The sequence below is a fragment of the Trichosurus vulpecula genome, chromosome 1 (assembly GCF_011100635.1).
Source record: "Trichosurus vulpecula isolate mTriVul1 chromosome 1, mTriVul1.pri, whole genome shotgun sequence".
NCBI lineage: Eukaryota > Metazoa > Chordata > Mammalia > Diprotodontia > Phalangeridae > Trichosurus > Trichosurus vulpecula.
Genome location: NC_050573.1, coordinates 255,954,252 through 255,979,347, shown reverse-complemented (window position 1 = coordinate 255,979,347; position 25,096 = coordinate 255,954,252).

Below are 25,096 nucleotides of genomic sequence, written 5' to 3'. Positions count from 1 at the left end.
ATCTGAATTCAGGAGGTTTCATGTGGAAGTTTCATTGATCAGCTTTGTTCCAGTGCCCAGTATTCCAGAAATACTGAGAGAGGGGGTGGCCTGCTTCATCCATGAGTTGGGAGGTAGGATTATAGTCCCCAGGGTACATATCATTGAAATGAATTCTTGAGATATTTTTTACCCTTGCTTTTCATCAAACAACCCTGTGTGAGGTATGCCAGTCAGACCCAGAGCCTCTCCCCCACTGCCCATCTTTAGCACTGCGTGGCTCTGCATTGCTTAAGGACAAACAGGCTGGAGATGCATATGGTTAACATTTCTTGTTTGAACTGGTGCAGGGAGAAGTTGTTAGCATCTGCAGGTCTCACATGGTGTCCCGGGCAGTAAAGGAATAAGTGAGGTTGCTTCAGACAGCATGGAGTCGACAGTTCTTGGATTTGCCTAAGAAATCATAGATAATTAAATTAACGTGGATTTAATGCAAAGCATTAGAAAAGAGGCATTAAAGTAGGACCCCCATCTCAACACAGGATCACCAAATTTACCTTTATTATAGGAGGTAATAAAAGCCAGAGGAAGAAGAATAATCATACTGAAAACAAAGCATAAAAACAACTTATATTTACATACCTCTTTTCCACCAATAGGATTCCAAAGCACAAAAGAGAACACTTATGGGAAAACCTGTTTACAAAAGGAACAATGCCTTATGATCAGTCAGCATATAATTTAAGATTATGAGGTGGCCAAAAAGGCTAGAGATAAAGTAAATTGGGGAGGTGCTGAGGTGAAGGAAGTTGGAATTCTGCTTCAGGTTTTCCAGTTCTCCCTCCTTCTGTACTTTCATACCTGAAAATCAGAAGGATTGGCTTCAAACCGACTCATTGTAATTTCCATGTAGTCATAATGGAGGTGAACCATTAAAAGGGAACTGACTTGTTGAACCGAATCGTCTTGGTGGGGTGGAATTCAGTCCCCTGCATGCTTGAACAGCTTGGGCAATACACACCTTCTTTTCCCTCTCATCTCTGGGGCTGCCCAGTGCCCTGAGTTAATTCATTTTATTCAGCACACCACTATATGCTCTCACTGGGTAGCTTTTCATACAAATGAGCTCAGATTCAAACTGTGGTTATGAGATTAAAACTTCTTTTGTTCTAACTTTGAAGAATTTTTGTGCACAGATGTTGACTCCAGCTGTTTTTGTCAGTAATCTACAGGCAAAAATGGTCCTAAGTAGGTGGTGTCCTTACTTGATGGTATCGCAGTGTGTCCTGCTAAGACTCATGCACAGATAATCCTAAGTAAAAAATGGTTTATAGATAGGAATTCTCTTGGAGTGAGGGGAAGGGGGGATTTTATTTTTAAAGAGTAGACAGACTATCACAAAATTGCCACTATCATAGAATAAAATTTGAGCCAGAAGAAAGGTTAAATTTGTTATTGCTCATTTGCAATTTAAGCTTTCAAATAGTGATAAAAAATTCCATGGCAATTTACCAAATTTCAGGCTGGACTACTAATTCTGCAACCCACTGGACAAGTTGCTGGGTTTCCTCATCTGTTAATGGAGGACTTCAAATAAATATTTTCCAAGTTCGCTTTTGACTCTACCATTCTATGATGCCATGATGTTTACAGGTTCCTTATAATTTTTGGTTTATCTAGTGTCTAACAATTTTGCTGAATCCAGTTATTGTCTTGCTGAGTCTGACTAGCATTAAGAGTTAAAACCCTGCCTATAATCACCACCATTACATGTGTCTGGGGTAAATAGGAAGGAAAGATAATTAAAATGTCAGTGCTTAACATAAGGAAGAGAGGAGGCAACATATGAAAGCATGAGAATAGCACCCTGAATGTAAATAAATAAGCTTTGTACTGAAAGAATTCACAACTGTATCAACTGGGCCCAATGTAGATTTATGTTACTTTATCTCAAATAGGTCCTCACTATTACATGGCAATCCTTTATTCTTTTCAAACTGATTATCACATTCCCCACAGCAGCTGTTTCAAACTCTCTCTCTGCTCCTCAAACCTCCTCACATCTCCCTTTCCCAGAAGCTCTCATCTCTTACTTTATAGGAAAAGAGAGGTCCTTTGTGTAAGCTCCTTCTTCTCCAATATTCCATACCTCAAAACCTCTAGACATCACTGCCTACATCCTCTTCTTAGCCCCAGGCCTGATGAATAGATAAGCAAGGATAGGTTCAATCCTCTCACACATTTTGTGAAAACTTGTCCCCTTGATCACCCACCTACACACACACACACACACACACACACACACACACACACATTTTCATATTTCCCTTCTGTCATTGCCTATTAGCCACTTCTCTACTATTCACATATATGCCTGCCCAAGTCTCCCCCAAGCTTTAAACCTTTGCAATTTAAACCTTAAATTGTTTTTCATTCAATCCTATCAAGCCCTCAGGCTATTGGCCTATATTATGACTGCCTCTTTGACAGCCAAGTTCCTAGAGAAAGAAACATTTCTCTATACTTATTGCTGCAGTTCCCTTCATATTCACTTACAGTCTGGCTTCTGATCTTACCAAGGTCGGTCTTCATCCTTCTAGATAAATCTTCAGCATTAGACATCTAATCCACCTAATCTAATCTGACCACTTAATCCACCTGGAAACTTTGTCTTCTGTGAGATTTGGTGAGATTGTTCTCCCCTGGCTCTCCTGCTACCTGTCTAAGCCATCTCCTGGTCCTTTGCTGATTTTTGACCCACCACAGATATCCTTCAGGTCTCTGATCCAGGCTCTCTTCTCTTATCTACATTATCTTCCCTCTCACTTTGGGAACTCATCATATCCTAGATATTCAGGGCTAATATCCAGTGCTAACCTCTCCAGTCCAATATAATCAGTTTTGTATCATAATGAGGTCCAATCCCATGGTATAAACTACCTATTGAATTTTATAGGTATCAACTTAAAACATCCAAAGAAATAGTTCATTATCTTTTCCCCTTTATATAGGGAATTTCTAGGTGAGAAAAAAATTGCTATTCCAATTCAGGCTGGCAATTTATTTGCAAATTATAGTTTTATTTTTATTTTTAATTTATTTAATATTTTTAGTTTTCAGCATTGATTTCCACAAGATTTTGAATTACAAATTTTCTCCCCATTTCTACGCTTCCCCCCACTCCAAGATGGCATATATTCTGATTGCCCAATTCCCCAGTCAGTCCTCCATTCCGTCACCCCCACTCCCCCCCATCCCTTTTCCCTTACTTTCTTGTACAGCAAGATAGACTTCTATGCCCCATTGCCTGTATATCTTGTTTCCCAGTTGCATGCAAAAACACCTTTTTTTTTTTTAACATCTGCTTTTAAAACTTTGAGTTCCAAATTCTCTCCCCTCTCCTCTCCCCACCCACTCTCCCTAAGAAGGCAAGCAATTCAACATAGGCCACACATGTATCATTATGTAAAACCCTTCCACAATACTCATGTTGTGAAAGACTAACTATATTTTGCTCCCTCCCATCTTATCCCTCTTTATTCAATTTTCTCCCTTGACCCTGTCCCTTTTTGAAAGTGTTTGCTTTTGATTACCTCCTCCCCCATCAGCCCTCCATTCTATCATCCCCCCTTTTTATCTCCTTCCTCCTTCTTTCATGCAGGGTAAGATACTCAGTTGAGTGTGTATATTATTCCCTCCTCAAGTCAAATCCTGTGAGAGCAAGATGCACTCATTCTCCCTCACCTACCGCATCTTCGCTTCCAATGAACTGCTTTTTCTTGCCACTTTTATGTGAGATAATTTACCCCATTCCAACTCTCCCTTTCTCCCTCTCTCAATATATTCCTCTGTCATCCCTTAATTTGATTATATTTTTTTAGATATCATCCCTTCATATTCAACTCGCCCTGTGCCCCCTATCTCTCTCTCTCTCTCTCTCTCTCTCTCTCTCTCTCTCTCTCTCTCTCTCTCTCTCTATGTATATATATATATATGTATATATATATATATATATGTATATATATATATATGTGTGTGTGTGCGTGTGCGTGTGCGTGTGCGTGTGCATATGTATATGTATATGTATATGTATATTCCCTTCAGCTACCCTAATATTGAGGTCTCATGAATTACACACATCATCTTTCCATGTAGGAATGTAAACAAAACAGTTCAACTTTAGTAAGCCCCTTATGATTTCTCTTTCTTGTTCACCTTTTCATGCTTCTCTTGATTCTTGTGTTTGAAAGTCAAATTTTCTATTCAGCTCTGGTCTTTTCACTGAGAAAACTTGAAAGTCCTCTATTTTATTGAAAATCCATATTTTGTCTTGGACCATGATACTCAGTTTTGCTGGGTAGGTGATTGTTGATTTTAAGCCTAGCTCCACTGACCTCCAGAATATTATATTCCAAGCCTTTCAATCCCTTAATGTAGAAGCTGCTAGATCTTGTATTGTCTTGATTGTGTTTCCACAGTACTCAAACTGGTTCTTTCTGGCTGCTTGCAGTATGTTCTCCATCATCTGGGAGCTCTGGAACTTGGTAACAATATTCCTAGGAGTTTTCTTTTTGGGATCTCTTTCAGGAGGCAATTGGTGGATTCTTTCAATTTATATTTTACTCTCTAGCTCTAGAATATCAGGGCAGTTCTCCTTGGTAATTTCTTGAAAGATGATATCTAGGCTCTTTTTTTGATCATGGCTTTCAGGTAGTCCAATAATTTTTAAATTGTCTCTCCTGGATCTATTTTCCAGGTCAGTGGTTTTTCCAATGAGATATTTCACATTGTCTTCCATTTTTCATTCCTTTGGTTCTGTTTGATAATATCTTGATTTCTCATAAAGTCACTAGCTTCCACTTGCTCTAATCTAATTTTTAAGGTCGTCTTTTCTTCATTGGTCTTTTAGACCTCCTTTTCCATTTGGCTAATTCTGCTTTTCAAGGCACTCTTCTCCTCATTGGCTTTTTGGAGCTCTTTTGCCATTTGAGTTGGTCTATTTTTTAAGATGTTATTTTCTTCAGTATTTTTTGGATCTCCTTTAGCAAGTCATTGACTTGTTTTTCATGGTTTTCTTGAATCACTCTCATTTCTCTTCCCAATTTTTCCTCTACTTCTCTAACTTGCTTTTCCAGATCCTTTTTGAGCTCTTCCATGGCCTGAGACCAATTCATATTTTTCTTGGAGGCTTTTTATGTAGGCTCTTGCACTTTGTTGACTTCTTTAGGGTGTATGTTTTGGTCTTCTTTGTCACCAAAAGAAGATTCCAAAGTCTGAGTCTGAATCTGAGACTGTTTTCACTGCCTGTTCATGTTCCCAGCCAACTACTTGACCCTTGAGCTTTTTGTCAGGGTGTGACTGCTTGTAGAATAGAGAGTACTTTGTCCCAAGCTTGAGGGGCTGTGCTGCTATTTTCAGAGCTACTTCTACACAGCAAGTTCTGCCACAACAGAGCTCTTTCTCCCCCAAGAACCACCAACCAGAATTGTGGCCCAGATCCAGGCAGGGCAAAGCAGGCTTTGCACTCCCGCTCTAATCCTTAATTCCTCCCACCAGGTGGGCCTGGGGCTGGAAGCAACCATGGGTGGGTGGCCAACCCCTCACTCCTTTCACTTTGTCCCAGGAGCTTTTCCCACTAACCTTCTCTGTTGTCTTTGGCATTTGTGGTTTGAGAAGTCTAGTAACTGCCACATCTCACTGATTCAGGGCCCTACCACCTGTTCTACCTGGCTCCTGGTCTGGTTGGTCCTGGCACGGCCCATGCTGGGCTGTGTTCTGCTCCGCTCCCAGCTCCACGCAATGGACCCTTCCCAGCGACCATCCAGGCTGTCCTGGGCTGGACCCCTGCTTCCCTTTGCTGTTCCATGGGTTCTGCAGCTCTAGAATTTGTTCAGCGCCATTTTTATAGGTGTTTGGAGGGACCTGGGGGGGGAGCTTAAGTAAGTTCCTGCTTTCCAGCCGCCATCTTATTCATAGTTTTAGAGAGCTTCCTAGAGCGTTGAGAAATTGAGTGACTTTCTCAGGGTCTTGCAGGTAGTAGGTATCTGAGGTGAGGCTTAAACCCAGATCTTCCTATCTACCTCTCAAGCTGGTTTGCTAGATCTAATCCTTATCCCTGTTTTTCCCCCCATAAATACATCCATCCAAGTTACTCTGAGGGAGAGGTGGGAGGTAGCATTTGCCAGATGTGTTAAATTACTGCTGTCACCTCAGTCATTACCTCCCCTTAGACACATAGGAAAATAGTTCAGGACCCTGAACCCAGGAATATCAGGAATGGCTATACTCCTCAGGACAATGGTCCTGCTTTTCCACCCTGGCTCCCACAGCCATCGTTGAGGAAGGTGATCTCTTTGGAGAAGATGCTCACTTTCCTAACTATTGCCAATACCAACCATTGGCCAACTGTTAGTGATAGTTAAGTAATCCCAAGAGCCCTAGGAATGACAATGCCCCCCAGATCACTGATCCTATTTCCATCCCAGCCTCACCTCTTCCCTGCATTCATCCCAAAAGAAAAGACATGGGAAAGGCTTCTATAGGTACTTAAGTCACTGCTTCTTCAACAACCACAACCATGGAAGGCCCAGAAAAGAAAATCTACAAGACCAAAGTCACTGGCAATATCAAATGCTTCAACATCAGAATGGGTGTGATCATTGGAAGCAGTATACCCTAAGGACTTGTACCTGAAACTTCTAATATATGTTCTTCCCTTCATTAGAATGTGAGCTCCTGGAGAGCAGGGGCTGTCACAGCTTTCGTATTTGTATTCTCAGTACTTTGTACAGTGCTTTGCACATAGTAAGCACTTAGTAAATGTCATTTTCATTCATTCATTTTTCAAATTTTTCATCTCTGTGGAGGATACTACCATCCTTCTAGTTACCAAAGTTTGCTACCTCAGTTCACTTTCCCTTACCTTTCACATCCAATCAATTAAGTTCTATTAACTCTACTTCCACAACATGTTTCATATCTGTCCATATCTCCTCATTTTCATCCCTACCCTAGTTCCAGTCCTTATGCCCTTGGGGATCAGGCCCACCTCAGCCTCAGTTTCGCCATCTGTAAAGGGGCTAAACTAAAGGGCTTCTGAGGTCCTTTCCAGCTCTAAATCTAGGATTTATATCTATGACCTCTTATTTGGTCTATTTCAATGACCTCTCAATTGGATTCCTGGCTTATGGACTCTACCCTCTCCAATCTATCTTCCACATAGCAAGAAAAGTAAATTTCCTAAAGCGTGTCTGACTGGGTCACATCCTTAATCAAGAGACTTCAGTGGTCCCCTATTATTTTAAGAATAAAGTATAAATTCCTCATATTTTTATTGAAATCATTCCACCATCTAGCTTTAGCCTGTTTTGAGCTTTTTTCATACTACTCTTGTTCATATACTCAATTCCATCCAAATTGGCCTCCTTGCTGTTCCCTGTACTAGGATTCTACCTAGTACCTCTCTGTCCTTGCATAAACTGACCCCCATGCTTGGAATATATTCCCTTTTCACCAATATTTCTTAAAATAACTAGCTTCACTTAATAGAAAGTTTCTCCTTATATCCCATCCTTTCAAAGATACCACTATGCTCCCACTCACCCAAGCTCAAAAATCTATGTATTATCCTTGACTATTCACTCCTTCTCACTCACCCCACCACCCATATACAATCAGCTGCCAGGGCTTATTGATTCTGCTCTGACCCTGTCACCAGCCTGGTTCAAGCCCTTATCACCTTAGTCCTGTACTATTGCTATAGTCTTCTGGTTGGTCTCTCTAACTCTAAGTCTCTCCCTTATCCATTCCATCCTCCACTCAAATGTCAAAATGATATTATTCCATTTCATGTCTAACTATATCACACACACACACACATACACACACACACATTCAATAATCTTCAGTAGCTCCCTGGTACTTCCAGGATCCAATATAAAATTCTTGGCTTGGCATTTATAGCCCCTCTGAACCTAACTCCTTCCTACCTTCTTCTTACATCTTACTCCCCTCCATGTACTCTATAATCTAGTGACGCTGGTGTCCTTGCTGTTCCTTGCACATAACACTCTGTCTTCTGACTCTGTGCAGTTTCCCTGGCTGTCCTTGCGTGCCTAGAATGCTCTCCCATCCCAATCTCCACCCCCTGGCTTCCTTTAAGTCCCTTTCAAAATCCCACCTTTTACAAGAAGTCATTCCTGATCCTCCTCAGGACTACTCTCTTTCCTCTTTTAATTATCTCCACTTTATCCTGTATATATCTTCTTTGCACATAATTATTTTCATGTTGTCTCCATTAGACTACGAACCTCTTGAGCTAAAAGATTGACATTTTTGTCACTTCTTTGTATCCTCAGGGCTGAGCCCAGTGTCTGGCACATACTAGGTACTTCATAAATGCTTGATGACTTGGCATGACACCCAATTGTTAGTATTCTCCCCATCAAACAACCAAGTATCAGCTTACATGATCAATCAGTTATCAAATGTTCTATCTCTGTAATCTCTTATCTCATCTGTCTTCTCCTTTCCCCCATATCACAAATCCCCAACACCTCATGCCTGGAGTATCACAATAATCCCCAAATTGGTATCCACACATCAAAGTCTCCTCTCTTCAACTCATCCTCCACAGGCCTGTCAAACTGACGTCCCTAAAGCATAGAGATGATCATGTTGCTATCCTAATCAATAAACCCTACTGGCTCTCTTTTCCTTTGAGGATAAAATACAGACTCCTCTGTGTGTCATTTAAAGCCCTTCAGAAAGTGGTCCCAGCTTTCCTTTATAAGCTGAATCTAGACTTCTCCATCTCTGTGTTCTAGCCAAATTGGATGGCTGGACATTCCATACATTTGGATTCCATCTAACATCACCATACCTTGATACACTCGGAATTGTTCTCTCTCCTTGGCTCTGACTCATGGAAACCTCAATTTCCTTCAAGCTTTATTCCAAGTACCAGCTCCAGATACCTTTCTTAATTCTCTCAGTTATTAGTGCCTCCTCCATGAAATTATTTGGTACATACTTTGTATTCGCTTGTTTGCTAATGTGTTGAGTACCACCACCAGCACCAGTAGCACACCCAGTAGAATGTAAGCCCTTTGAGGACAGGGACTGTTTCCAAATTGGTTTTGTATCCTCGGTGTAAGTTAAAAGGATGAGACGGTAGCTTGGTGTGGCAGAAAGTGAAAAGAAGAGACTTTTCTAGCAAAACCTGAGCATGTCTCAGACAGATGGGAAAGAGCCAGTGGTGAGAGAGAGATTGATGATGCATGAGAGAAAGGTAATGACTTCTGGAGCAGGTAGGAGGGAATGAGATCAAGGGCACAGGTAGAAGAATTAACCTTAAAGAGAAGTAATGAGAACTCACATTTATATTGTACTTGAAGCTTTATAAAATGCTTCTTGGTATTTAATCTACTTGATCGGTATTTCAAATATTAACTTTCCATTTTGAGGATGAGGAACCAGAGAAACAAAGGAACAAAACAAGCATTTATTAAGATCCTACTATGTGCCAGGCACTGTGCTAAGCATTTTGCAAATATTATTTCATTTAATTCCCACAACAACTCTGAGGTAAGTACTATCATTATTCCCACTTTACAGTTGAAGAGACTGAGACAGACAGAGGTTAAGTGACTTGTTTAGGATCATACAATTAGGAAGTATCTGAGGCTAGATTTGAACTCAGGTCTTCCTGAATCTACTTTATCCACTGTACCACCTAGCTTCCTCAAAGGTTAAGTACCTCGACTAAAGAAGCACAACTGACATGTCAAATCTAAGATTCAAACTTAACTCTCTCTTAATTCCCAGTCCAGTGCTCTTCCCTTTGTACCATGTTACCTGTTCTTCCAGCACTCAGCCCAGTGCTTGGCACATACAAGGTACTTTTAATAAATGTTTGTTGTTGGTGTCTGTGACTGTAGAAAAGGCAGAGAGAGGATAAAGGCACTAAGAATGTTTGAGGAATGGAAGAGGAGAGTGAAAGGAGTTCATGCTGGTGGTTCCAATTTTCTAGTTATAACAGGTGGAAGACTGATCTCAATCTGCAAGTATTGGGTGAATTGGATTTGAGTGGGGAAAAGAAAACATTTGGAACAAGGACTGTGGAAAATAATATTAGGAGTCATTAAAGTCAGAGAAGGATTATCAAGTAGCCTCAAGAGCTAAGAAAGATTATGCACCATGGATTTATTGTGGGTGAAATCAGCTCTATTTCTTTATTCCTCCCAGCAACGGCATCCCTGAAGATGGAATGGAAAAAGGCATGCAGTGCTTACTGAGGGATAAGAATTCACAAGTAGGGGACATCCAAAGCTAAAGAGGACTAGGAACAGATGGAGTGAAATATTCTAGGATAATAGTTATTGAGACATTCATATGACAAATTGCCAGAGCAGGGCTGGGTATAGAGGCACAGAGTAGGACATATGGACTAGATTATTAGGGCTAATTCAAGGATTGAAGGTCAATAAAAGGGTAAAGAGTAGGTTTGCTATGAGGATCCCTGGGAAAAGACTGGCTTTGCCCAAATCACATGTAGACTCCGACAGCCTTGATGCGTGACATTTCAGACCTCCATCAATTTCATATACCATGAGATAGCTGACACAGAAGACCAAGTCATGACATCCTTCAAGATTCTATCTGAGAACATAAACTACCTCCCTTTGGGTAAAATACATGGTGAGCTCCCACCTAACCAATAAGAATATTGCATTAATCCAACAGACACCTACGTTGTCCCAGTAACTGATGTTGTCCTTCCATACAGTCTTATGGTGAAAGTGACCTTTAATCTACACTCTGCTCCATGTCCTGCCCTATCCTGTCCTCCACCACCATCACATAATACTCCTTCTCTTCCAGAACAGATGGAAGGACAGGATGTTGTGGTCAGTAGAATTTCAAAGTTCTGGATTTGGTTCTCAGAGTTGGTATAAATCTGAGAGATGGCAAGGTCTGGAGAATGACAACATCAGTATATGGCTAAAGTGGTAGTTGAAAAGGAGGTCTCTAGAGTTAAGGAGTTTGAAGAACACAGAAATCAGATTTCTAGGAGATTAATCAATATGAACATTGCCATTCCTAAAGATGATTTCCAGGGATAGGTTAGTGAGGAAGATAGCCACTTAACTACTAAACTCATTGAAAATGCTGAGAGAATGCCCAGCAGGAGTTCTGTGTGTGTGTGTGTGTGTGTGTGTGTGTGTGTGTGTGTGTGAAAGATCCCCTTTGGAAGTTTTGGAATACCTATGAAACCCTTCTCAGAATAATGTTTTTTAAAGTTATAAGGCAACCATTTATATTAAAAACAGTTATCAAAATACTTTTTAAAACAAGTTTTACAGATGTTAGGTTAAGAACTCTTGGATGAGAGCAAAAAGAATGGGGAGAAGATTAAACAAATAGAATGAATGGACCTTGAAAGAATAAAAACCATAGATGGATGGTGGTAGCAGTAGAAATAGGAAATAAACAGTATGCCTACCACTCACCCTGGCTCTGTGAGTCAAGGCAAGTGGGTTACGAGGAATATAGTGCCTCCAGGAAGAGCTCAGTTTACTTTAATGCAAGGAGATAGAAGGAATGGATGCTGGTTAAACATCTCAAAGTTGTAAGGGAATTCAGGGACTATATCTAGAGTAGAGGTTCCAAAAGACATGGTAGAGTGGACTAAGTCATGGGTAAAACAGGCAACAACTATTTATTGAGTACTTACTATGTGCCATGCACTGTGCCAAGTTGTGATAATGGGGAGAAATATGGTTAACTGGGTAAGGGTTTAAGAGGAAGCTGTATGGCATAATGCTTGTACCTCAAAGAGTGACACTGAAAAGTAGAATTGGGGAAATTCAGTAGGATGTAGATAGGTGGAGAATGCTAAGTGGGCAGAACTAAAAGCATAGAGAATTGGTAGAGTTCATCTTCCCGGACAAATTTAGAATTTAGAGGTAGATAGAATGAGATAGGATTTAGAACCTCGGAGTTTTGTGGAGTGTGCTTCCCTGAAGCATCTCCTCCTCAGGTAGCTCAGTGAAGGAAAAGAGTCAAGAGTAGTCGTAATCTGCCCTCCAACCTTCCAGGCTCAGTGCAGAGGAGGGCTGAAGAATTTCTCAAGGAATGTCAAGGCTCTAGTAGGCCTCTTCTGGAGGGCAGCTAGGTGGTGCTGTAGATAGAGCATTGGTCCTAGAGTCTGGAAAACCTATGTTCAAATTTGGCCTCAGACACGTACTAGCTGTGTGAGCCTCAGCAAGTCACTTAACCCATTTACCTCAGTTTTCTCATCTGTAAAATGAGTTGGAGAAGGAAATAGTGAACCACTCCAGTATCTTTGCCAAGAAAATCCCAAATGGGGTCACAAAGAGTCAGACACAAGAAACAACTAAATACCAAAAAAAAAGGCTTCTTCTCAAGGTGTGCTTTGTCTTGAGTTGAGGGGGTAGGGCTTCAGATCTCTGCCTTCTAAGCTTCAAATCTCCAGGTTGGGGTGGGGAATAAGACAGCTAAATGTCCAGTCTCCTCCAGCTTTCTCATCCATCCAGCATCATTGCCATGGAAATATTCTAAGCCCTTACAAATGTACTCATGCCCTGTACAAATAATATTCTATTGTCATCAACCTTAAAAAATAAAAACCATTAACATAATTAATTTTTGCCATTATTATAACCTTAGGTGGAATGGAAAGGGTAATGTATAAAACATTATGGATTATAGCAAGGGCTAATATCCAGTCAAGCCTTTATCGTATGCTCTTCCTGTTTTGTATTTTTTAATTGCTATCTAACTGCTTCATGGGTGAAGCATCCTAACACACTTTAAGTGCCTGATTTGTAGGAATAATAATTATAACATTTTTGTTGTTCTTGTTTTTCACTTGTTTCAGTCATGTCCAGCTCTTCATGACCCCTTTTGGGTTGTTGAGTTTTTATTTTTGTTTTTGGCAAAGATACTGGAGTTGCCATTTCCTTCTCCAGCTCATTTTACAGATGAGGAAACTGAAGCAAACAGGGTTAAGCGACTTGCCCAGGGTCATACAGCTAAGTTTCTGAAGTCAGATTTGAACTCAGGTTTTCCTGATCCAGGTCCAGCCCTTTATTCACTGTGCCATCTGACTGCCCTTTGAATTATAACATTATTTCTTTTTATAATATGTAATAATCATGCTATATTCCTCCATAGAGCCTTATGCACTTAATGGACTTAATAAATATTGCTGAAATGAATTCAATCAAATGATCAGTGTGGGGATGGAGATGTTCTAATATAATTCTAACCCCCCTTTCTTAAGCCTACCCCTTACCTCCTTATTTCACTCCTTGCTAGTCAAGCCAGTACTTTTCACCCTTTTTGCTACGTCAAAAATGTACGTAGTGAATTCTGTTTGTCTCATTGTGCCAGTTGAAATGTTCTGTTTGTCAATCAGAGAGAGAAAATAATAAGTGAATTAATTCAATTTTTAATAATGTAATTTATTCTAAAAGTGTCCCACAGGATTATTTAACAAACATCAGAGATTAATGAGCAGAAGCATGGTGACAAAATTTAAAGATACATAATACTTTCATATCCTTTTCTTTGGTGGAGATGTTACCCCTCAATAATAATATAATTATCTATTTTATTTATAAGCAGACAGTTTATTTCCATGCTTTTAAAGGAAAGTACTACCCTTATTCCATCAATCTACATCTAAAATCAGACAAAACAAAGTCATATATAATATATGTTATATGTGCGTACATATAATATATAATGTACATATATGTATGTGTGTATATTTCATTCAGGAAATATCTAGCATCACCTCATACATCGGGCCAAAGAAATAAAAGTGGGTCAGCACCCATTCAAAACTATAGCCTATGAGCCCCCACCAATATATTCACTTTGTCAACTAACCAGAGGACACATTATCTCAAAGCAAAAAACATTTAATAAAATAGCATATGAAATAAAATAACAAATACAATTATTTCTGCCCCTATTCCCTCTGCATCTAGAATACCCTACTCTATTGGGTACAACACTACTAGGAAGAAGAAGGCAGACTTGTAGAGAACACGCAAGGAAGGCTTGTGTAAAATATACCTTTAAACTTATATAGCTTCTATCTTCCTTTTGTGATATCATTATGCTGTTTTTTACTGGGAATTGTGCCACTGTGCTCCACCACATCAGCTCTGCCAGTCTTGTCTATTGAATTTCATGTTTGCCAGGCTTATTTAGCCTCTTCAGGGTCATCTGCTACTTTCTGCTTCCATGAGCCAGTGTAGTGGCCTCTCCTTGGAAGGGAGAACTATAGCTATTATTATAACTAAGGAACTATTCAGTGCATAGCCTGAAGCTATGAGCCACCACACTCAACCAGGCATCCAAGTAAAGAAGAATGTCCCAGACTAAGATCATCTATTCTTTTGACTGCATTTTTATATTTACTAAAAGTCTTTGGTTCCAAACAATTACATGATATGTATTTTTTTAACTCCTGTTAAGTCCTTGATTGTGAATCTTTGTTCCCCCAAACTCATTTCAGGGACCCTTCCTCCTCCCTAGGTCCCCCCAAATCCCACCTCCCAGGAGCCGAATAGAAGTTAGAGCAACAAGTTTCCCAAAATCTCTGATTGGCATACAAATAAAACTCAGGGAAAACACAAAAATCTAGGTGACCCAGGCAGGGTCATTAGTTTCTGCTGTGGTTTCACAGTTTCACATTCTTGCTTTCATTATTCATATCTACTACCAGCAACAAAAATCACTGATCTTCTTGGTCTCCCTACATACTTTTATTGAGCGCATGTCATGCATATAGCACTTGATTATGGGCAATACAAAAGAAGCACTTTAGGAAAGTATGGCTTAATATGGAAGAAAAGATAAGAATATGAGAAATTGCTAGAAAACATAAGAAAGTGCATGATAATGTTGTCAAATGTGTACATGTACTAGCTGAAAAAACAGAATGAGGGAGGAGTGATGACAAGGTATATTGGGCCAGAGAAGCAATAAAATAAAGAGGAAATGCAAAGTTCACAGGTGAGGATAATTACTTTTTATTTCAGAAGAAATAGATTCTGAGGATGAGGCAGGAGATTGGCTTGGAAGATTTTTAACCGTGAGGAAGTCTACACACATAAGCCTCAATAAGAGAATAAAAAAGATTGGAATGAGAGTCAAGGAAGTAAAATCGTAAGTATAAAGTTCGAACAGCTGCAAAAGAGGTGGTATGAGGATAAGGGAAGACATATGTCATCACAGAATCTCAGAGATGAAAAGGACATCAGGGAACATTTGCTTGACTAAATATATCATCTACAAAATATCCAACCAGTCAGTCAACTAACATTTATTTAGTGTTTACATTGTGCTAAGTACTGAAATTACAAAGAAATGCAGAGAGAGAGAGAGAAGAAAGAGGAGAAGGAGGAGGAGGAGGAAGAGGAGAAGCAGGAGGAGAAGGAGAAGGAAGGAAAAGAAAGGCAAAAAGGAAGGAAGAAAAAAGAGAGAGAGAAAAGGAGAAAAAAGAGGGAGGGAGGGAAGAAGGGAAGAAAGAAGGAAGGAGGGAAAGAGGGAGGGAGGAAGGGAGGAAGGGAGGAAGGAAATAGCTCTGCTCTCAAAAAGATCACAGTCTAACAGGAGAGAGATGCAAACAACTACATACAATTTATATACAGGATAAATTGGTGATAATTTCAAAGGGAAGGCACTAAGTTTAAAGGGGATCAGAAAAGACTTTTTGCAGAAGGCAGAACTTTAGCTGAGACTGGAGGGAAACCAGGAGGTGGAGATAAGGAGGGAAATATTCCAGGCCTGGTTTCATCCAGGGCCTATTTGAAGACTTCTAGTGAAGGTATTCAGACATTAGCTCCTGAGCCAATTCATTCCACTATTGGGTAGCCCTAATTGTTTAAACATGTTCCCATATGTACAGCAAGCCCAAGAACTTCCTTGCTGGAGCTTCCATCCATTGCTCCTAGTTCTGTCCTCTGAGAACAAGTACCTCAAGTCTAATCTCTTTCAGACAAGACAGTGTCTCAAACACTTGATAAGCTCTGTCATGGCACCACTGTCCCCACAACCCCGCCAAGTCACTTCTTCTTTAGACTAACCAGTTTCTTTCCTCAAATAAAGAGCCTTCACAAACATCCTCATTGCCCTCCTCTGGACGTTCTTCAGCTGATCAGTGTCCTTCTGAAAATGTGATTCCAAGAGCTGAACACATTCCAGAGGTGATCTAACCAGCACAAAGCATGGCAGCCCAGGGGAGACTATCACTTCCCTTGTTATATGGATGCTTCACCTTTTAGAATTACCTAAAAATTGATGGAGCCTGAGCCCATCTGATAAGCTGTTGTTTTGAATATTAAGCTGACCTAAAATGCTACAAATTATCCACTTGTCATAAAAAAAATGATTTTGATTACTTCCATTGAGTGAATGGGATAATGGCCAAATTACTCCTTCCTCAAGGAGAACACCTTAAAGAGGAACCAATAGAGCACTAGAAGTAGTTAATTGATCTCCAGCATGACTGGGATTTTCAGGCTGGTGTTAAGTTTAACAATCTTGAAAGGTGTTTTGGAGTTCAAATGCAAAATAAGTCCCTCCCTCAGAGGGAATTCTGTGAATTAGTCAGAAGCAGAGGCATTTACAGCTCACAGGTTTCCTCATTTGCTGGAGGGTATCGTTATCTTTATGGTTCTATATACAAAGCAAAAGGCAAGTGGCCCAGGTCATGCCTCTTCCCATGAAGAACTGAGCATGGATTGAAAAGGGGAAAGGGCTATGAAAATTAAGCCAACTAGACAGAAATGTGACAACACACATATACATACACGTGTATACACACACACACACACACACACACACACACACACATGCAGAGAAACACTCAAAAACATACATTGTCCATTTAGAAAACTGGAAACCTTTTCCTTAACACTGAAGAGTAATTTATTAGAGAGGTGAAAATGTTCCTTTTGAGGGCAATCCATCCACATAAAGTATTCCTTGTTAGTTGTTGTATTCTTCCCCCAGAGACAGAGAGAGGGAGACAGACAGAGAGACAGACAGACAGAGACAGACAGAGAAAGAGAGAGGAGAGGATCTATAACTTGAGCCTTCAAAGATCATTGGTATGGGTCTCTCTCCTTATTGGTGGATATCAACGTCCTGAATGAAGAGCAAGATGAAGTGGGAAAGAGGAGAAATCTCTTCAGTCTCTTCACTCTTGTTCTCTTCAGGCTCTTCTGGTTTCTGGCTTCAAGAGAGAAGATGGATAATGCCAAAATTACTTCACGTCATGCTATGGAGAATAAGATTCTGAGAAGCCAACTACCAGGCAAGGTGCTGGTAGTCATCATGTTTCTGTCCCCAGCTTGCTACACTAAATATCCAGGGAATCTCTCCTTTGGGGAAAATTTCTGGGACTCTCTCTCTCTTGGTTAAGTTGAGTGGTTCCAACCATTGGAAGAGCTCCTTCATCCTGCACTGTCAGGCATATATTCATATATTTTCATATGTATACTTTCTCTCATTCATGTTTTGCTCTCAACTTGGATAAATAAGTTTCTTTGTTATTTGCTCTGTATATTCATTGTGCAACAAGTATTTGGTCGGAAAGCAGGCAAGCCTTGGATTTAAAGCTTAGGGTCTTCCTTTCTCCAATAAGAAACAGTGATGAGGAGTTAAGCTTGAACCTAAAAACTACATCCCCCTAGAGTAGTCTAATAATATTTAAGGGAGTAGAGAGAATTCTAGCCTGGTAGCCCCTCTTTCTGAGAAGAACAGAGTAACCTCTGGCCACAACCTCCTGCTTCTCTTCCTGGCAGGAACCAAAATGTCCCTTGGCGAAAAATGGGAGGAGGAAATGCTGGAGATGTATCTACTTTTACCTCCCTTTGAGTGAAATAAAACAGCTCCGCTGCATATCTATATAAATATAGGAATCTCTATATCTATATCAACATGCATAGATATGTCTACATTTATATCTATATGTATATATGTACACATACATACACACATATGTATTTTATGTATATACATATATACATATAAATTACAAAAGAAAATTGAGATATTGCTTCACTCCTGTGAGGATCATTGGACTCAGCCAATGATGACTCAGCCAATCAGAATTCAACTAATTTTATTACTAGTGTATTAGAATCATCATTTTGAACCTGGAAATTTAAAGCTGAGATAATGCCTCCTTCAGCTTCCTTATTTGACAAATGAGGGAACCAATTCCCAAGAGGTGAAAGTAATTCACCAAAACTGCATATTGAGTTAATACCAGAACTGCAACTAGAGGTCCAGTCTTACAATCTACTGTTTTTTCCATTCTCTCCCACTGCCTCTCATTAGGCAATAGTTTGCTGGTTTTTGTATTCAGCTTTTCATTCCAAAAACCCAAATCACTTCACAATAATGATAGTCTTTGACAAGATGGTTTTTTTCATGACTTCAAAATTGCAGATTATAATTTATATCATGCCAGAGGAACCATAAAATCATAGAATTTGAAAGTTGGAGGACACCCCAGTGAACATTCAGTCCAATCCAGACCTTGAAGGATCCCTACTAGACTATATCTGAAAAGTGTTCATCCTGCCTCTGCTTAAAGACCTCCAATGAGGACAAATCTGTCACTCCTCCTGAAGTAGCCAATCTCACTTTTGGACAGCTCTATTAGGAAGATTTTCCTGAAAGAGCCTAGACAAGTTTCTTTGAAATTTCCACTTGTTGTTTCTGGTTCTTCCTTCTGGCACCAGACAGAGCAAGTCTAATCCCTTTTCAGTCAGTCAATAAACATTTATTAAGTGCCTACTATATTCCAGGTAATGTGTGAAATGCAGGGCTTTGTAACATTCATTAGAGAACAGGAGTCATAGTTTTGATACCACATTTGAATGACATCACTCTGGGTTTTAAGATATTTAGGCTCTCCTACAAATGGAATTTTTGCTATGCAATAAGAATGCATAAGTAATTATCTAAAACAAGGCCATCTAATTATAGCAAAGGGTTCCAATAACAGCACAAAGCATGAAAGTGGAACTTAAGTGCTTTATTATCAGAATCATAAAATAGATATATAGTCTTTTATTATATTACTGAAAATTCTTTATTTTGATAATACAGATTAGAGTGTGCTTCTCAGATTGTCATTTTTATGCTTGAAGATATGCCTACTCCTTTGTCATATTGATATTAACATTATTACATGATGTCGTGCCGTTGTTTCTAATGGACATTTTCATAAAATCTCCTATAATTTACACACAAAAGGCAATGATGAGGTTCCTGCTGTAATATTAATTGACCCATGTTGTACACCAAGAAGATGAATTTCATGTTTTACAAATATGTATGAGGCTATAGGCAAATATTTCATACACTGTGCCTAGCGATCACCTCATAAAATGTTTTCCCACCATTGAAGAGCACGGACGCACACGTATGTGTAACTTTGAAATAGATTGCCAGCAGAATGCCTTTGAAAAAAAATCCCACTGCAGCTGAAGTCTCATCAATTGCTGTGTTTTTTCTACTGTATACTTTATGAATTGCCTCATCATAATTAACTCCAACCACTGGAATTAATTACTCCAGATGATTTGGAAATTGGTCTTCTCGATTCCTCTGGTATTGGTTGAGATCATCCCTCAGGAGGGGGAAGTGATTGGAATTCAGCAAAAACTATCACTGAAAAAAACTCAACATTTTCAGATTTTTTTTTTGGTGGGGAGTGGGAATGGTGATGCTGAGAGGTAATTTAGGCAAATTTTATCCCTTTTATAAGTTATAGGATGTTAGAGCTGGAAGGGAAATTTTCAGGTCACAACCCCCTCATTTTTCAGGTGAGAAAACTGAAACTCACAGAAATTAAGAAATTTACTTAAGGTCACATGCTGTAAGAGCCTAGCCTAGGTCTCTTATCTCTCAGCCCAGTGATTTTTTCCACCCACTAAACTACACTGCTTTCTTGGAAAAGTTCCGTTTGGAAATTTTAAAGCCAAAATCCTAGAACATAGTTCAGCCATTGTTTGAGAAAATCTGCAAATTTTCTGGACTCATTTCAACCTTATCCTAAATCTCTTCAGACTTACCATTATGGTTCTTTCTCCCTAAAACTACAAATGACATGAAATTATTGGGTGTTCAACATAAGAACCTATAGAAAGTACATTGAATGCTGACCCTTTCTGTGTTAGGAACCGGAGATAACCGGATTGATAACAATAAAATCCAGCAAAGCAATTATTTTCTTCCATTTTGAGGGATGTGTAATTCCTGGGAAAGAAACGTAAGGTGTTCATGTCTTGGACATTTTAGAATGGGAGTTTTTAACCTTTTTCGCAATGTGGACCCCTTTGATAGTGTGATGGAGCCCATGCATCCCTTCTCAGAATGATGAATATAATAATTGAAGGAAATGTTCAATTTTAATTAGAGGTCAGACAAAATAAAGATGTAATTTTTATTCCCATCCAAGTTAACCCAATAAAATATATTCATGTATCTCTTTCCACAGACCCTAGTTTATTAACACCTACTTTAGAGCCTTTTCATCACTTGAGTTTTTCAGGCTTAAAGATTTGGTACTTCCTCTCCAAGATTATTTTGCATTTGATTTCTTGCATCTGCTTAAAAATGGGCACATTGTCTCTACAGATAAGCTTCTGGAAGGCAGGGACTGTTTTTCTCTTGTCTTTGTATCCCCTGGGTATAGCCTGATACAAAGTAAGTGTCTAATAAATGCTCCTTGATTGACTCATTACATTATTAAAAGAAGAACCCTGTTATTAATTATTCTGAGAAGTTTTCTATCTTCTCAGGAAAAACTAATTTCAAAAATCCTGTAGTCTGAGTAAAGTCAAGGGTGACCTAACTAGCATGCTGTTTGAAAACTAATACTGAGGATCACATCTAAGAAGAGCACAAACTATGTCATATGTATGCAAGAACAAAATATATATGTATATATAAAAATGAGAATAAAAATCAAAATATGATTAGAACTTTCCCCCTCTTATTTTCTGAAGTTTCCTACTATGGGCCTATTGATGTGGTGAAGGGCAGCATAAGTACTGATTACTGCTTCATGTCATTCCATTGCATAAAATCTGGAAAGTCTAGATAAATTATTATATCAGTATTGTCTATTTTATAACTGTATTGAACAGAGATACTACTGTAACACAACAAATCTCTTGTACCCAGAGGCCTTTATAAAGTAATTTCTTATAATAGAGACTCAGATGGCATCCTAAAGGTCTCACCTCATCAAGTCCAAAAATTACCTTTGCAATTCTTTCAAGACTGTGAAACCTCCCTATTTCAACATACGCCCTGCATTTGAGAAAACCATGTAATCAAAACACCCATGTTTGTGTCATAGAGCTCAACTAATTCTGAAGAATCCACTCTTTATTCTGGAAATTTTGTTTTCTCCCTTGGGTATACTTAGAACATTTTCCCAACCACATTCCTTCTCATCAATTTCCTCTCCCATCAGAACAGCAACTCTATTTTTGGTCCTGTTGATTTGCTTTAATCAAATTACTCAGTGATGAAAAATGTGAAGTGAAGGAAAATGAGTTTTGTCCATTCCCCCTGGATGTTTTCCAGACTACTTTTTGGTCTCTGTTGCCCTCCTCCCTCATGCCAGCTCTTGGTGACATGACATTGATTGCTGCTGCTAACTCACTCCTCTTTGCAACAGAAGACTACTGAATTAGGTAAGAAACTGACATTGCTCTCATGTTCCTGCCTCCTAAGCACAGTGGCAGCTCATTTTGACTTTGCCTTATATTTATTTAGCAAAAACCAAACCAAAAAACCTCAAAAATCCACCCCCCCCAAAATCAATATCTTTAACTTTTGCAAGCTATGTAACTCTCGTAAATGAATAAAATATCAAGTTATTCCTCAGAACTACAGAGTTAAAATGTGATAATCTCTCTTTTTTATAACACTTTCTTCACAACCTTCATTTGAGGTTGGTATGGCAAAATTATTATCTGTATTTCGAAGAAAGACAAACAGACCAAGTCCAGCGTTCTTTCTATTATGCCCTTCAATACAGAAATAAATATAAGTGGTTAAGGACTCTTAAGGCCTTGCTGGTTTGTCATAAGTCAAATTGTTCAGAATTAATTAGAAATTGTTCAGAAATTTTTTCCTTTGACCTAAAATTCTACAATTCTGTGCTTTCATTTCAATCATGACACACAAATATCCTATGGTAATGCAAATTATCAGTACATGCGGATTGTAGGAAGTGTTCTTTTAAGAGCCTATGATCAGGGATATTTGATTTGTTGTTTTAGTTATGAACTAGAAATTCATCGTGGACATCTCCACATAAAAAGAAAGGAAGGAAATGTATGTAAAACTATATACTTATTATATATTCTTTGTCTTTAAACATGTTTGAAATTGTCCATGCTGGTGCCAACATTATGTTTCATTGATTTTTTTTTCCTTCCTTTTCTTTTTTTGTAAGAACTACCACTCTCCCTACTTTCCCTCACAACTCCACCCCCCCCATAAAAGATTTCTTGTAACAACTATAACAAGCAAAATAAACCTGTATTCAAGAGGAAGAAGCATGCATCATCATCAGCCTTCTAAAATTGTGATTAGATATTGCCTTGAGTTCTTAAATCTTTAAAAGTTGTTTTCCTTAAAAACATTGTGGTCCATCGTATGATGACTAACCTTGACAGACTTGGCACTTCTCAGCAATGCGAAGTTCTAAGTCAACAACAAAAGGCTCATGATGGAAAATACTCTCTACATCCAGAGAAAGAATTATGGAGTCTGAAAGCAGATCAAAGCATATTATTTGCTCTCTCTTTTTTGTTTTGTTTCTTCTTCTTGTGGTTCATTCCATTGGTTATAGTTCTTCTTTGCTACATGAACAGTGTGAAAATATCTTTAATGTGAATGTATATGTAGAGTCTATATTGGATTGTATGCTGTCCTGGGGTGAGGGGAAGGAGGGGAAGAAAATTTGGAACTCAAAAGCTTGTGGAACTGAATGTTGTAAACTAAAAATAAATAAATTAAAAATCAAATACAAAAAAAAGAATTTTTGGTTATTGTATAAATAGTTCACCTGGTTCTATTTACTTTACTCTGTATCAATTCAAACAAGTCTCCCTAGGTTTATCTGAATCTGCCCCTTCCATCATTTCTGACAGCCCAATAATATTCTATTGCATTCATGTACCATATTTTGCTCATTGAGCTATTCGTTTAGTAAGAAGCCAATTTTGTTTGGGAGTCATGGCTGAGTGTGTTGTTTTCTTAGACCAAACACTGAAGGGAATTCTAGAAGTTTGGTAATTTTGTGAGATTTCACTGCCTCCTAGAAACAAGGGTCCCTCAGGCTACTGAAGTCCCTTCCAACTTTCAAATTCTGCAATTCTGTGGGTCAGACTTATCTATTCAAAAATGAAGGATTAATTTTACAAAATTTGTTTCCATGTATCTGACAGGCAGTGTTCATCAGAACTGGGGCCTAACTCTGGACTGCCTGGATAAAGAGCTTTGGGCTGACTGAGGTAACTCACACCTTCGTTCCTCCTGAAGAGGAAGAGAATTAAGTATACCTTATTTCACAGAAGCCAATAGACTGCATGGGGAACACTGGATTCCCTAAATAACCTAATAAGAGGTGACTTTTGCTGATAAAGCACTTTATACACATTACTTCATTTGAGGCTCACTCACCCTAATGAGATAGTGATAGCAAGTCCCATTATCCGAATTTAGCAGAAGAGGAATCAGGAGTTCACAGTAGTTAAATGACTTGCCTAAGGTCCCCAGCACTTCTGATCCTATATACAGGGTATGTTCTTTCCACTAAACCAGAGGTCAGGAACCCGTGGCCTTGAGGCCACAGGTTCCCCACCCCTCTACTGAACTACTCACTCACCATGGCTCTGGGACTCAGTCTGAGAGTGAATGAAATGAAAACTAGCCTTCTGCATTTGGGTATCTTTTCTTTCTCATTTACTTAAAATTCCTCTCTCTGTGTGTTTCTCTGTCGCTCTTTCCTTAATTCTCTCCCTTTTCCCCTCCCTCCCTCTGCTCTCTCTTCTCTCTTTCTCTTCCCCTCTCCTCTCTATTTCTCTCCCTCCTCTCTCTTCTCTCTCTTTGTCATTCTTCTTCTCCTCCTCTCTCTCACATACACACAGTTTCCTCTTTTCTGTTAAATGATATAGGCATATCTCAGCTATCATCCTTAATTGGTTCTATGAAAACACAACATTAATCGAAATGTTACAAGGGAGGGTTGCTTCCATAGGAACGATATTTAGGCACATACAATATGTGGTATAATGACAGGAAGCAGACTGCCACTCAGGGGGTTAACATCACCAGGGTTCAATTACTAGCTCAGAGCACTGTCAGCCGTGTGATTTTTGTCTTAGGCTGAATGATGTTATTGAAGGATTTCACTACATTGTAGTCATATTGTATGATCATGTATAGAAGGGGAATTAAAGCTGTACGCTCTTTGCATGTGCTTGGCTCCCCAACTCTGAGTCCCTCTACCTGCCTTGCATGTCATGCACAGGAGGAAGTCCCTGGTAATTTGAATAACCTTACATAGTTGACCCCCATGGGAGCCACAGATCTTGCATGAAGAAAAGGAAAAGTGGATAAATGAGAGTATTACTCAGGGAGAGAGGGGATCACAGGAAAACTATCAAGCCTGAATACTCCTCAGAAAGTATGGATATAATAATACTAGGTAGCATTCATATAGTACATTAAGGTTTACAAGTACTTTGCATATATTATCTCATAGTTCTTCACAACAATCCCTTTAAGGCAAGCGCCATCCATATCCTACCTTTACAAAGAGAGAAACTGAGGCTGAATGATTAAAGGAGTTTGCCAGGAACATACAATAGTAAGTTTCTAAGATAAAATTTGTACTCAGGTTTTCCTGTCTCCCAATGCAGTATTCTATCTGCTGTACCTCAACACAGAACCTAAGTGCTAGAGGAGAGAGGATGGAGGCATGGAGGCTTATATAGTTACCCCAACCCAACCTGGTTGGAAAATAAAGATCAATTTG